Source organism: Lepeophtheirus salmonis, chromosome 8 (genome assembly GCF_016086655.4).
Source record: "Lepeophtheirus salmonis chromosome 8, UVic_Lsal_1.4, whole genome shotgun sequence".
Taxonomy (NCBI): Eukaryota; Metazoa; Arthropoda; class Copepoda; order Siphonostomatoida; family Caligidae; genus Lepeophtheirus; species Lepeophtheirus salmonis.
The window spans coordinates 4,075,839-4,090,411 of NC_052138.2; the positions used below are offsets into that span (position 1 = coordinate 4,075,839).

At 31.1% G+C, this 14,573-nt stretch overlaps 13 pseudogenes; all 13 read left to right on the forward strand.

The window, feature by feature from the left end:
- The first annotated feature begins 636 nt into the window (after positions 1–636).
- LOC121123796 (small nucleolar RNA U3) lies at positions 637–858 on the forward strand (annotated as a pseudogene).
- An 896-nt stretch (positions 859–1,754) lies between these two features.
- Positions 1,755–1,976, forward strand: LOC121123794 (small nucleolar RNA U3; annotated as a pseudogene).
- Positions 1,977–2,867: 891 nt separating this feature from the next.
- On the forward strand, positions 2,868–3,089 carry LOC121123793 (small nucleolar RNA U3; annotated as a pseudogene).
- Positions 3,090–3,979: 890 nt separating this feature from the next.
- Positions 3,980–4,200, forward strand: LOC121123808 (small nucleolar RNA U3; annotated as a pseudogene).
- Positions 4,201–5,096: 896 nt separating this feature from the next.
- Positions 5,097–5,318, forward strand: LOC121123792 (small nucleolar RNA U3; annotated as a pseudogene).
- An 891-nt stretch (positions 5,319–6,209) lies between these two features.
- Positions 6,210–6,431, forward strand: LOC121123791 (small nucleolar RNA U3; annotated as a pseudogene).
- An 894-nt stretch (positions 6,432–7,325) lies between these two features.
- On the forward strand, positions 7,326–7,547 carry LOC121123790 (small nucleolar RNA U3; annotated as a pseudogene).
- An 891-nt stretch (positions 7,548–8,438) lies between these two features.
- On the forward strand, positions 8,439–8,660 carry LOC121123789 (small nucleolar RNA U3; annotated as a pseudogene).
- Positions 8,661–9,553: 893 nt separating this feature from the next.
- Positions 9,554–9,775, forward strand: LOC121123788 (small nucleolar RNA U3; annotated as a pseudogene).
- Positions 9,776–10,667: 892 nt separating this feature from the next.
- LOC121123787 (small nucleolar RNA U3) lies at positions 10,668–10,889 on the forward strand (annotated as a pseudogene).
- An 893-nt stretch (positions 10,890–11,782) lies between these two features.
- LOC121123786 (small nucleolar RNA U3) lies at positions 11,783–12,004 on the forward strand (annotated as a pseudogene).
- An 895-nt stretch (positions 12,005–12,899) lies between these two features.
- Positions 12,900–13,121, forward strand: LOC121123785 (small nucleolar RNA U3; annotated as a pseudogene).
- An 893-nt stretch (positions 13,122–14,014) lies between these two features.
- Positions 14,015–14,236, forward strand: LOC121123783 (small nucleolar RNA U3; annotated as a pseudogene).
- The last annotated feature ends 337 nt before the right edge of the window (positions 14,237–14,573 follow it).

Below are 14,573 nucleotides of genomic sequence, written 5' to 3' on the forward strand. Positions count from 1 at the left end.
ATCAAATGGCTCGAAAGAATATGTATGCATTGAATACTACTTGATGTTAATGTGAAACACTGATATTTCAATTTACTCAAAGTAGGCTTTTGGATTTTTTTGGATCAATTAGGGACGTGAAAAGTAGGTAATATTACAGAAAAAGATCTTATTCTTTCCATAGAAATTGTCTATTTTTTCAGGTTGAATATTTAAATCAGATTGGATCACAGATGTAATCACATATTTTATTTTTATACAATTTAAATTCAGATATATAATAAAGTTAGGCAATATAGACATATACCTTATTATTTTCATGCTCCCATTTTTGACATATAATCATTCACTATTTCACTTTAATTTTTTAGTCTAAAGGTGGTTTAAACATTGTCGAACTTGTTTAGTTCCCCAAAAATGGCTGTCTGTAGTTGTTAGTTTCGTCTAAATGTTTTGATCTTCAGAACCGCTTCCTGGCTACAAGCTACAACCTTGTACATATTTAGTTTCTTTAAAAAAAAAAAATGTTTATCAGACTCTTGACCTCTTTGACGACAGATGGAGTTAGCATAAGTTTTCTTGAGATTTCTCAAATATTCAAAGGTGAATAGAGCGGAAAAAGAGGATAAAGTTACTTCAGGGTGCAGTTATCCAATTAAGATCATACTTCACAGGATCATTTCTGTAGTATGTTTGATTGGTTTCTCATTTAGAAATCAAAAGTCTTTACAACCATGATGATGAGATATAGAGACTGACTCTTAGCATGAAAGTTGGATAGAGAGCTTCCTTATTTAGGAAATTCTCTTCCCATTGATGATTGCTTGGCTTACTTCCTTAATGAAGTGGGCCATAGGAGTTGGACTCATTCCGAGTGGTTATTTTAACTAATTAATATAGCAAGCACTAAAGTAAAGCTAGACAGCATTGTTGTGCCTATCATTCAAAAACTTATCTCTCTTTTTTTTTTTTAAATTATTCGACGGGTCCGTATCAAACCAAAGTCAAGTCTCATCCACATTAGATAGAAAGACTTTAATTAAATATATTTCCAACGTCATAATTTGAAGTAGACTCTAACTTGATATTTCACAAACAAAAACAGGACAAATTACCAAAGAATTCTTGATATTACTCCATCAAATGGCTCGAAAGAATATGTATGCATTGAATACTACTTGATGTTAATGTGAAACACTGATATTTCAATTTACTCAAAGTAGGCTTTTGGATTTTTTGGATCAATTAGGGACGTGAAAAGTAGGTAATATTACAGAAAAAGATCTTATTCTTTCCATAGAAATTGTCTATTTTTTTCAGGTTGAATATTTAAATCAGATTGGATCACAGATGTAATCACATATTTTATTTTTTATACAATTTAAATTCAGATATATAATAAAGTTAGGCAATATAGACATATACCTTATTATTTTCATGCTCCCATTTTTGACATATAATCATTCACTATTTCACTTTAATTTTTTAGTCTAAAGGTGGTTTAAACATTGTCGAACTTGTTTAGTTCCCCAAAAATGGCTGTCTGTAGTTGTTAGTTTCGTCTAAATGTTTTGATCTTCAGAACCACTTCCTGGCTACAAGCTACAACCTTGTACATATTTAGTTTCTTTAAAAAAAAAAAATGTTTATCAGACTCTTGACCTCTTTGACGACAGATGGAGTTAGCATAAGTTTTCTTGAGATTTCTCAAATATTCAAAGGTGAATAGAGCGGAAAAAGAGGATAAAGTTACTTCAGGGTGCAGTTATCCAATTAAGATCATACTTCACAGGATCATTTCTGTAGTATGTTTGATTGGTTTCTCATTTAGAAATCAAAAGTCTTTACAACCATGATGATGAGATATAGAGACTGACTCTTAGCATGAAAGTTGGATAGAGAGCTTCCTTATTTAGGAAATTCTCTTCCCATTGATGATTGCTTGGCTTACTTCCTTAATGAAGTGGGCCATAGGAGTTGGACTCATTCCGAGTGGTTATTTTAACTAATTAATATAGCAAGCACTAAAGTAAAGCTAGACAGCATTGTTGTGCCTATCATTCAAAAACTTATCTTTTTTTTTTTAAATTATTCGACGGGTCCGTATCAAACCAAAGTCAAGTCTCATCCACATTAGATAGAAAGACTTTAATTAAATATATTTCCAACGTCATAATTTGAAGTAGACTCTAACTTGATATTTCACAAACAAAAACAGGACAAATTACCAAAGAATTCTTGATATTACTCCATCAAATGGCTCGAAAGAATATGTATGCATTGAATACTACTTGATGTTAATGTGAAACACTGATATTTCAATTTACTCAAAGTAGGCTTTTGGATTTTTTTGGATCAATTAGGGACGTGAAAAGTAGGTAATATTACAGAAAAAGATCTTATTCTTTCCATAGAAATTGTCTATTTTTTCAGGTTGAATATTTAAATCAGATTGGATCACAGATGTAATCACATATTTTATTTTTATACAATTTAAATTCAGATATATAATAAAGTTAGGCAATATAGACATATACCTTATTATTTTCATGCTCCCATTTTTGACATATAATCATTCACTATTTCACTTTAATTTTTTAGTCTAAAGGTGGTTTAAACATTGTCGAACTTGTTTAGTTCCCCAAAAATGGCTGTCTGTAGTTGTTAGTTTCGTCTAAATGTTTTGATCTTCAGAACCACTTCCTGGCTACAAGCTACAACCTTGTACATATTTAGTTTCTTTAAAATAAAAAAAATGTTTATCAGACTCTTGACCTCTTTGACGACAGATGGAGTTAGCATAAGTTTTCTTGAGATTTCTCAAATATTCAAAGGTGAATAGAGCGGAAAAAGAGGATAAAGTTACTTCAGGGTGCAGTTATCCAATTAAGATCATACTTCACAGGATCATTTCTGTAGTATGTTTGATTGGTTTCTCATTTAGAAATCAAAAGTCTTTACAACCATGATGATGAGATATAGAGACTGACTCTTAGCATGAAAGTTGGATAGAGAGCTTCCTTATTTAGGAAATTCTCTTCCCATTGATGATTGCTTGGCTTACTTCCTTAATGAAGTGGGCCATAGGAGTTGGACTCATTCCGAGTGGTTATTTTAACTAATTAATATAGCAAGCACTAAAGAAGCTAGACAGCATTGTTGTGCCTATCATTCAAAAACTTATCTCTCTTTTTTTTAAATTATTCGACGGGTCCGTATCAAACCAAAGTCAAGTCTCATCCACATTAGATAGAAAGACTTTAATTAAATATATTTCCAACGTCATAATTTGAAGTAGACTCTAACTTGATATTTCACAAACAAAAACAGGACAAATTACCAAAGAATTCTTGATATTACTCCATCAAATGGCTCGAAAGAATATGTATGCATTGAATACTACTTGATGTTAATGTGAAACACTGATATTTCAATTTACTCAAAGTAGGCTTTTGGATTTTTTTGGATCAATTAGGGACGTGAAAAGTAGGTAATATTACAGAAAAAGATCTTATTCTTTCCATAGAAATTGTCTATTTTTTCAGGTTGAATATTTAAATCAGATTGGATCACAGATGTAATCACATATTTTATTTTTATACAATTTAAATTCAGATATATAATAAAGTTAGGCAATATAGACATATACCTTATTATTTTCATGCTCCCATTTTTGACATATAATCATTCACTATTTCACTTTAATTTTTTAGTCTAAAGGTGGTTTAAACATTGTCGAACTTGTTTAGTTCCCCAAAAATGGCTGTCTGTAGTTGTTAGTTTCGTCTAAATGTTTTGATCTTCAGAACCACTTCCTGGCTACAAGCTACAACCTTGTACATATTTAGTTTCTTTAAAATAAAAAAAATGTTTATCAGACTCTTGACCTCTTTGACGACAGATGGAGTTAGCATAAGTTTTCTTGAGATTTCTCAAATATTCAAAGGTGAATAGAGCGGAAAAAGAGGATAAAGTTACTTCAGGGTGCAGTTATCCAATTAAGATCATACTTCACAGGATCATTTCTGTAGTATGTTTGATTGGTTTCTCATTTAGAAATCAAAAGTCTTTACAACCATGATGATGAGATATAGAGACTGACTCTTAGCATGAAAGTTGGATAGAGAGCTTCCTTATTTAGGGAATCTCTTCCCATTGATGATTGCTTGGCTTACTTCCTTAATGAAGTGGGCCATAGGAGTTGGACTCATTCCGAGTGGTTATTTTAACTAATTAATATAGCAAGCACTAAAGTAAAGCTAGACAGCATTGTTGTGCCTATCATTCAAAAACTTATCTCTCTTTTTTTTTTTAATTATTCGACGGGTCCGTATCAAACCAAAGTCAAGTCTCATCCACATTAGATAGAAAGACTTTAATTAAATATATTTCCAACGTCATAATTTGAAGTAGACTCTAACTTGATATTTCACAAACAAAAACAGGACAAATTACCAAAGAATTCTTGATATTACTCCATCAAATGGCTCGAAAGAATATGTATGCATTGAATACTACTTGATGTTAATGTGAAACACTGATATTTCAATTTACTCAAAGTAGGCTTTTGGATTTTTTTGGATCAATTAGGGACGTGAAAAGTAGGTAATATTACAGAAAAAGATCTTATTCTTTCCATAGAAATTGTCTATTTTTTCAGGTTGAATATTTAAATCAGATTGGATCACAGATGTAATCACATATTTTATTTTTTATACAATTTAAATTCAGATATATAATAAAGTTAGGCAATATAGACATATACCTTATTATTTTCATGCTCCCATTTTTGACATATAATCATTCACTATTTCACTTTAATTTTTTAGTCTAAAGGTGGTTTAAACATTGTCGAACTTGTTTAGTTCCCCAAAAATGGCTGTCTGTAGTTGTTAGTTTCGTCTAAATGTTTTGATCTTCAGAACCACTTCCTGGCTACAAGCTACAACCTTGTACATATTTAGTTTCTTTTAAACAAAAAAAAATGTTTATCAGACTCTTGACCTCTTTGACGACAGATGGAGTTAGCATAAGTTTTCTTGAGATTTCTCAAATATTCAAAGGTGAATAGAGCGGAAAAAGAGGATAAAGTTACTTCAGGGTGCAGTTATCCAATTAAGATCATACTTCACAGGATCATTTCTGTAGTATGTTTGATTGGTTTCTCATTTAGAAATCAAAAGTCTTTACAACCATGATGATGAGATATAGAGACTGACTCTTAGCATGAAAGTTGGATAGAGAGCTTCCTTATTTAGGAAATTCTCTTCCCATTGATGATTGCTTGGCTTACTTCCTTAATGAAGTGGGCCATAGGAGTTGGACTCATTCCGAGTGGTTATTTTAACTAATTAATATAGCAAGCACTAAAGTAAAGCTAGACAGCATTGTTGTGCCTATCATTCAAAAACTTATCTCTCTTTTTTTTTAAATTATTCGACGGGTCCGTATCAAACCAAAGTCAAGTCTCATCCACATTAGATAGAAAGACTTTAATTAAATATATTTCCAACGTCATAATTTGAAGTAGACTCTAACTTGATATTTCACAAACAAAAACAGGACAAATTACCAAAGAATTCTTGATATTACTCCATCAAATGGCTCGAAAGAATATGTATGCATTGAATACTACTTGATGTTAATGTGAAACACTGATATTTCAATTTACTCAAAGTAGGCTTTTGGATTTTTTGGATCAATTAGGGACGTGAAAAGTAGGTAATATTACAGAAAAAGATCTTATTCTTTCCATAGAAATTGTCTATTTTTTCAGGTTGAATATTTAAATCAGATTGGATCACAGATGTAATCACATATTTTATTTTTTATACAATTTAAATTCAGATATATAATAAAGTTAGGCAATATAGACATATACCTTATTATTTTCATGCTCCCATTTTTGACATATAATCATTCACTATTTCACTTTAATTTTTTAGTCTAAAGGTGGTTTAAACATTGTCGAACTTGTTTAGTTCCCCAAAAATGGCTGTCTGTAGTTGTTAGTTTCGTCTAAATGTTTTGATCTTCAGAACCACTTCCTGGCTACAAGCTACAACCTTGTACATATTTAGTTTCTTTAAAAAAAAAAAATGTTTATCAGACTCTTGACCTCTTTGACGACAGATGGAGTTAGCATAAGTTTTTTGAGATTTCTCAAATATTCAAAGGTGAATAGAGCGGAAAAAGAGGATAAAGTTACTTCAGGGTGCAGTTATCCAATTAAGATCATACTTCACAGGATCATTTCTGTAGTATGTTTGATTGGTTTCTCATTTAGAAATCAAAAGTCTTTACAACCATGATGATGAGATATAGAGACTGACTCTTAGCATGAAAGTTGGATAGAGAGCTTCCTTATTTAGGAAATTCTCTTCCCATTGATGATTGCTTGGCTTACTTCCTTAATGAAGTGGGCCATAGGAGTTGGACTCATTCCGAGTGGTTATTTTAACTAATTAATATAGCAAGCACTAAAGTAAAGCTAGACAGCATTGTTGTGCCTATCATTCAAAAACTTATCTCTCTTTTTTTTTTAAATTATTCGACGGGTCCGTATCAAACCAAAGTCAAGTCTCATCCACATTAGATAGAAAGACTTTAATTAAATATATTTCCAACGTCATAATTTGAAGTAGACTCTAACTTGATATTTCACAAACAAAAACAGGACAAATTACCAAAGAATTCTTGATATTACTCCATCAAATGGCTCGAAAGAATATGTATGCATTGAATACTACTTGATGTTAATGTGAAACACTGATATTTCAATTTACTCAAAGTAGGCTTTTGGATTTTTTTGGATCAATTAGGGACGTGAAAAGTAGGTAATATTACAGAAAAAGATCTTATTCTTTCCATAGAAATTGTCTATTTTTTCAGGTTGAATATTTAAATCAGATTGGATCACAGATGTAATCACATATTTTATTTTTTATACAATTTAAATTCAGATATATAATAAAGTTAGGCAATATAGACATATACCTTATTATTTTCATGCTCCCATTTTTGACATATAATCATTCACTATTTCACTTTAATTTTTTAGTCTAAAGGTGGTTTAAACATTGTCGAACTTGTTTAGTTCCCCAAAAATGGCTGTCTGTAGTTGTTAGTTTCGTCTAAATGTTTTGATCTTCAGAACCACTTCCTGGCTACAAGCTACAACCTTGTACATATTTAGTTTCTTTAAAAAAAAAAAATGTTTATCAGACTCTTGACCTCTTTGACGACAGATGGAGTTAGCATAAGTTTTCTTGAGATTTCTCAAATATTCAAAGGTGAATAGAGCGGAAAAAGAGGATAAAGTTACTTCAGGGTGCAGTTATCCAATTAAGATCATACTTCACAGGATCATTTCTGTAGTATGTTTGATTGGTTTCTCATTTAGAAATCAAAAGTCTTTACAACCATGATGATGAGATATAGAGACTGACTCTTAGCATGAAAGTTGGATAGAGAGCTTCCTTATTTAGGAAATTCTCTTCCCATTGATGATTGCTTGGCTTACTTCCTTAATGAAGTGGGCCATAGGAGTTGGACTCATTCCGAGTGGTTATTTTAACTAATTAATATAGCAAGCACTAAAGTAAAGCTAGACAGCATTGTTGTGCCTATCATTCAAAAACTTATCTCTCTTTTTTTAAATTATTCGACGGGTCCGTATCAAACCAAAGTCAAGTCTCATCCACATTAGATAGAAAGACTTTAATTAAATATATTTCCAACGTCATAATTTGAAGTAGACTCTAACTTGATATTTCACAAACAAAAACAGGACAAATTACCAAAGAATTCTTGATATTACTCCATCAAATGGCTCGAAAGAATATGTATGCATTGAATACTACTTGATGTTAATGTGAAACACTGATATTTCAATTTACTCAAAGTAGGCTTTTGGATTTTTTGGATCAATTAGGGACGTGAAAAGTAGGTAATATTACAGAAAAAGATCTTATTCTTTCCATAGAAATTGTCTATTTTTTCAGGTTGAATATTTAAATCAGATTGGATCACAGATGTAATCACATATTTTATTTTTTATACAATTTAAATTCAGATATATAATAAAGTTAGGCAATATAGACATATACCTTATTATTTTCATGCTCCCATTTTTGACATATAATCATTCACTATTTCACTTTAATTTTTTAGTCTAAAGGTGGTTTAAACATTGTCGAACTTGTTTAGTTCCCCAAAAATGGCTGTCTGTAGTTGTTAGTTTCGTCTAAATGTTTTGATCTTCAGAACCACTTCCTGGCTACAAGCTACAACCTTGTACATATTTAGTTTCTTTAAAATAAAAAAAATGTTTATCAGACTCTTGACCTCTTTGACGACAGATGGAGTTAGCATAAGTTTTCTTGAGATTTCTCAAATATTCAAAGGTGAATAGAGCGGAAAAAGAGGATAAAGTTACTTCAGGGTGCAGTTATCCAATTAAGATCATACTTCACAGGATCATTTCTGTAGTATGTTTGATTGGTTTCTCATTTAGAAATCAAAAGTCTTTACAACCATGATGATGAGATATAGAGACTGACTCTTAGCATGAAAGTTGGATAGAGAGCTTCCTTATTTAGGAAATTCTCTTCCCATTGATGATTGCTTGGCTTACTTCCTTAATGAAGTGGGCCATAGGAGTTGGACTCATTCCGAGTGGTTATTTTAACTAATTAATATAGCAAGCACTAAAGTAAAGCTAGACAGCATTGTTGTGCCTATCATTCAAAAACTTATCTCTCTTTTTTTTTAAATTATTCGACGGGTCCGTATCAAACCAAAGTCAAGTCTCATCCACATTAGATAGAAAGACTTTAATTAAATATATTTCCAACGTCATAATTTGAAGTAGACTCTAACTTGATATTTCACAAACAAAAACAGGACAAATTACCAAAGAATTCTTGATATTACTCCATCAAATGGCTCGAAAGAATATGTATGCATTGAATACTACTTGATGTTAATGTGAAACACTGATATTTCAATTTACTCAAAGTAGGCTTTTGGATTTTTTTGGATCAATTAGGGACGTGAAAAGTAGGTAATATTACAGAAAAAGATCTTATTCTTTCCATAGAAATTGTCTATTTTTTCAGGTTGAATATTTAAATCAGATTGGATCACAGATGTAATCACATATTTTATTTTTTATACAATTTAAATTCAGATATATAATAAAGTTAGGCAATATAGACATATACCTTATTATTTTCATGCTCCCATTTTTGACATATAATCATTCACTATTTCACTTTAATTTTTTAGTCTAAAGGTGGTTTAAACATTGTCGAACTTGTTTAGTTCCCCAAAAATGGCTGTCTGTAGTTGTTAGTTTCGTCTAAATGTTTTGATCTTCAGAACCACTTCCTGGCTACAAGCTACAACCTTGTACATATTTAGTTTCTTTAAAAAAAAAAAATGTTTATCAGACTCTTGACCTCTTTGACGACAGATGGAGTTAGCATAAGTTTTCTTGAGATTTCTCAAATATTCAAAGGTGAATAGAGCGGAAAAAGAGGATAAAGTTACTTCAGGGTGCAGTTATCCAATTAAGATCATACTTCACAGGATCATTTCTGTAGTATGTTTGATTGGTTTCTCATTTAGAAATCAAAAGTCTTTACAACCATGATGATGAGATATAGAGACTGACTCTTAGCATGAAAGTTGGATAGAGAGCTTCCTTATTTAGGAAATTCTCTTCCCATTGATGATTGCTTGGCTTACTTCCTTAATGAAGTGGGCCATAGGAGTTGGACTCATTCCGAGTGGTTATTTTAACTAATTAATATAGCAAGCACTAAAGTAAAGCTAGACAGCATTGTTGTGCCTATCATTCAAAAACTTATCTCTCTTTTTTTTAAATTATTCGACGGGTCCGTATCAAACCAAAGTCAAGTCTCATCCACATTAGATAGAAAGACTTTAATTAAATATATTTCCAACGTCATAATTTGAAGTAGACTCTAACTTGATATTTCACAAACAAAAACAGGACAAATTACCAAAGAATTCTTGATATTACTCCATCAAATGGCTCGAAAGAATATGTATGCATTGAATACTACTTGATGTTAATGTGAAACACTGATATTTCAATTTACTCAAAGTAGGCTTTTGGATTTTTTTGGATCAATTAGGGACGTGAAAAGTAGGTAATATTACAGAAAAAGATCTTATTCTTTCCATAGAAATTGTCTATTTTTTCAGGTTGAATATTTAAATCAGATTGGATCACAGATGTAATCACATATTTTATTTTTTATACAATTTAAATTCAGATATATAATAAAGTTAGGCAATATAGACATATACCTTATTATTTTCATGCTCCCATTTTTGACATATAATCATTCACTATTTCACTTTAATTTTTTAGTCTAAAGGTGGTTTAAACATTGTCGAACTTGTTTAGTTCCCCAAAAATGGCTGTCTGTAGTTGTTAGTTTCGTCTAAATGTTTTGATCTTCAGAACCACTTCCTGGCTACAAGCTACAACCTTGTACATATTTAGTTTCTTTAAAAAAAAAAAATGTTTATCAGACTCTTGACCTCTTTGACGACAGATGGAGTTAGCATAAGTTTTCTTGAGATTTCTCAAATATTCAAAGGTGAATAGAGCGGAAAAAGAGGATAAAGTTACTTCAGGGTGCAGTTATCCAATTAAGATCATACTTCACAGGATCATTTCTGTAGTATGTTTGATTGGTTTCTCATTTAGAAATCAAAAGTCTTTACAACCATGATGATGAGATATAGAGACTGACTCTTAGCATGAAAGTTGGATAGAGAGCTTCCTTATTTAGGAAATTCTCTTCCCATTGATGATTGCTTGGCTTACTTCCTTAATGAAGTGGGCCATAGGAGTTGGACTCATTCCGAGTGGTTATTTTAACTAATTAATATAGCAAGCACTAAAGTAAAGCTAGACAGCATTGTTGTGCCTATCATTCAAAAACTTATCTCTCTTTTTTTTAAATTATTCGACGGGTCCGTATCAAACCAAAGTCAAGTCTCATCCACATTAGATAGAAAGACTTTAATTAAATATATTTCCAACGTCATAATTTGAAGTAGACTCTAACTTGATATTTCACAAACAAAAACAGGACAAATTACCAAAGAATTCTTGATATTACTCCATCAAATGGCTCGAAAGAATATGTATGCATTGAATACTACTTGATGTTAATGTGAAACACTGATATTTCAATTTACTCAAAGTAGGCTTTTGGATTTTTTTGGATCAATTAGGGACGTGAAAAGTAGGTAATATTACAGAAAAAGATCTTATTCTTTCCATAGAAATTGTCTATTTTTTCAGGTTGAATATTTAAATCAGATTGGATCACAGATGTAATCACATATTTTATTTTTTATACAATTTAAATTCAGATATATAATAAAGTTAGGCAATATAGACATATACCTTATTATTTTCATGCTCCCATTTTTGACATATAATCATTCACTATTTCACTTTAATTTTTTAGTCTAAAGGTGGTTTAAACATTGTCGAACTTGTTTAGTTCCCCAAAAATGGCTGTCTGTAGTTGTTAGTTTCGTCTAAATGTTTTGATCTTCAGAACCACTTCCTGGCTACAAGCTACAACCTTGTACATATTTTTTTCTTTAAAATAAAAAAAAATGTTTATCAGACTCTTGACCTCTTTGACGACAGATGGAGTTAGCATAAGTTTTCTTGAGATTTCTCAAATATTCAAAGGTGAATAGAGCGGAAAAAGAGGATAAAGTTACTTCAGGGTGCAGTTATCCAATTAAGATCATACTTCACAGGATCATTTCTGTAGTATGTTTGATTGGTTTCTCATTTAGAAATCAAAAGTCTTTACAACCATGATGATGAGATATAGAGACTGACTCTTAGCATGAAAGTTGGATAGAGAGCTTCCTTATTTAGGAAATTCTCTTCCCATTGATGATTGCTTGGCTTACTTCCTTAATGAAGTGGGCCATAGGAGTTGGACTCATTCCGAGTGGTTATTTTAACTAATTAATATAGCAAGCACTAAAGTAAAGCTAGACAGCATTGTTGTGCCTATCATTCAAAAACTTATCTCTCTTTTTTTTAAATTATTCGACGGGTCCGTATCAAACCAAAGTCAAGTCTCATCCACATTAGATAGAAAGACTTTAATTAAATATATTTCCAACGTCATAATTTGAAGTAGACTCTAACTTGATATTTCACAAACAAAAACAGGACAAATTACCAAAGAATTCTTGATATTACTCCATCAAATGGCTCGAAAGAATATGTATGCATTGAATACTACTTGATGTTAATGTGAAACACTGATATTTCAATTTACTCAAAGTAGGCTTTTGGATTTTTTTGGATCAATTAGGGACGTGAAAAGTAGGTAATATTACAGAAAAAGATCTTATTCTTTCCATAGAAATTGTCTATTTTTTCAGGTTGAATATTTAAATCAGATTGGATCACAGATGTAATCACATATTTTATTTTTTATACAATTTAAATTCAGATATATAATAAAGTTAGGCAATATAGACATATACCTTATTATTTTCATGCTCCCATTTTTGACATATAATCATTCACTATTTCACTTTAATTTTTTAGTCTAAAGGTGGTTTAAACATTGTCGAACTTGTTTAGTTCCCCAAAAATGGCTGTCTGTAGTTGTTAGTTTCGTCTAAATGTTTTGATCTTCAGAACCACTTTCCTGGCTACAAGCTACAACCTTGTACATATTTAGTTTCTTTTAAACAAAAAAAAATGTTTATCAGACTCTTGACCTCTTTGACGACAGATGGAGTTAGCATAAGTTTTCTTGAGATTTCTCAAATATTCAAAGGTGAATAGAGCGGAAAAAGAGGATAAAGTTACTTCAGGGTGCAGTTATCCAATTAAGATCATACTTCACAGGATCATTTCTGTAGTATGTTTGATTGGTTTCTCATTTAGAAATCAAAAGTCTTTACAACCATGATGATGAGATATAGAGACTGACTCTTAGCATGAAAGTTGGATAGAGAGCTTCCTTATTTAGGAAATTCTCTTCCCATTGATGATTGCTTGGCTTACTTCCTTAATGAAGTGGGCCATAGGAGTTGGACTCATTCCGAGTGGTTATTTTAACTAATTAATATAGCAAGCACTAAAGTAAAGCTAGACAGCATTGTTGTGCCTATCATTCAAAAACTTATCTCTCTTTTTTTTTAAATTATTCGACGGGTCCGTATCAAACCAAAGTCAAGTCTCATCCACATTAGATAGAAAGACTTTAATTAAATATATTTCCAACGTCATAATTTGAAGTAGACTCTAACTTGATATTTCACAAACAAAAACAGGACAAATTACCAAAGAATTCTTGATATTACTCCATCAAATGGCTCGAAAGAATATGTATGCATTGAATACTACTTGATGTTAATGTGAAACACTGATATTTCAATTTACTCAAAGTAGGCTTTTGGATTTTTTGGATCAATTAGGGACGTGAAAAGTAGGTAATATTACAGAAAAAGATCTTATTCTTTCCATAGAAATTGTCTATTTTTTCAGGTTGAATATTTAAATCAGATTGGATCACAGATGTAATCACATATTTTATTTTTTATACAATTTAAATTCAGATATATAATAAAGTTAGGCAATATAGACATATACCTTATTATTTTCATGCTCCCATTTTTGACATATAATCATTCACTATTTCACTTTAATTTTTTAGTCTAAAGGTGGTTTAAACATTGTCGAACTTGTTTAGTTCCCCAAAAATGGCTGTCTGTAGTTGTTAGTTTCGTCTAAATGTTTTGATCTTCAGAACCACTTCCTGGCTACAAGCTACAACCTTGTACATATTTAGTTTCTTTAAAATAAAAAAAATGTTTATCAGACTCTTGACCTCTTTGACGACAGATGGAGTTAGCATAAGTTTTCTTGAGATTTCTCAAATATTCAAAGGTGAATAGAGCGGAAAAAGAGGATAAAGTTACTTCAGGGTGCAGTTATCCAATTAAGATCATACTTCACAGGATCATTTCTGTAGTATGTTTGATTGGTTTCTCATTTAGAAATCAAAAGTCTTTACAACCATGATGATGAGATATAGAGACTGACTCTTAGCATGAAAGTTGGATAGAGAGCTTCCTTATTTAGGAAATTCTCTTCCCATTGATGATTGCTTGGCTTACTTCCTTAATGAAGTGGGCCATAGGAGTTGGACTCATTCCGAGTGGTTATTTTAACTAATTAATATAGCAAGCACTAAAGTAAAGCTAGACAGCATTGTTGTGCCTATCATTCAAAAAACTTATCTCTCTTTTTTTTTTAAATTATTCGACGGGTCCGTATCAAACCAAAGTCAAGTCTCATCCACATTAGATAGAAAGACTTTAATTAAATATATTTCCAACGTCATAATTTGAAGTAGACTCTAACTTGATATTTCACAAACAAAAACAGGACAAATTACCAAAGAATTCTTGATATTACTCCATCAAATGGCTCGAAAGAATATGTATGCATTGAATACTACTTGATGTTAATGTGAAACACTGATATTTCAATTTACTCA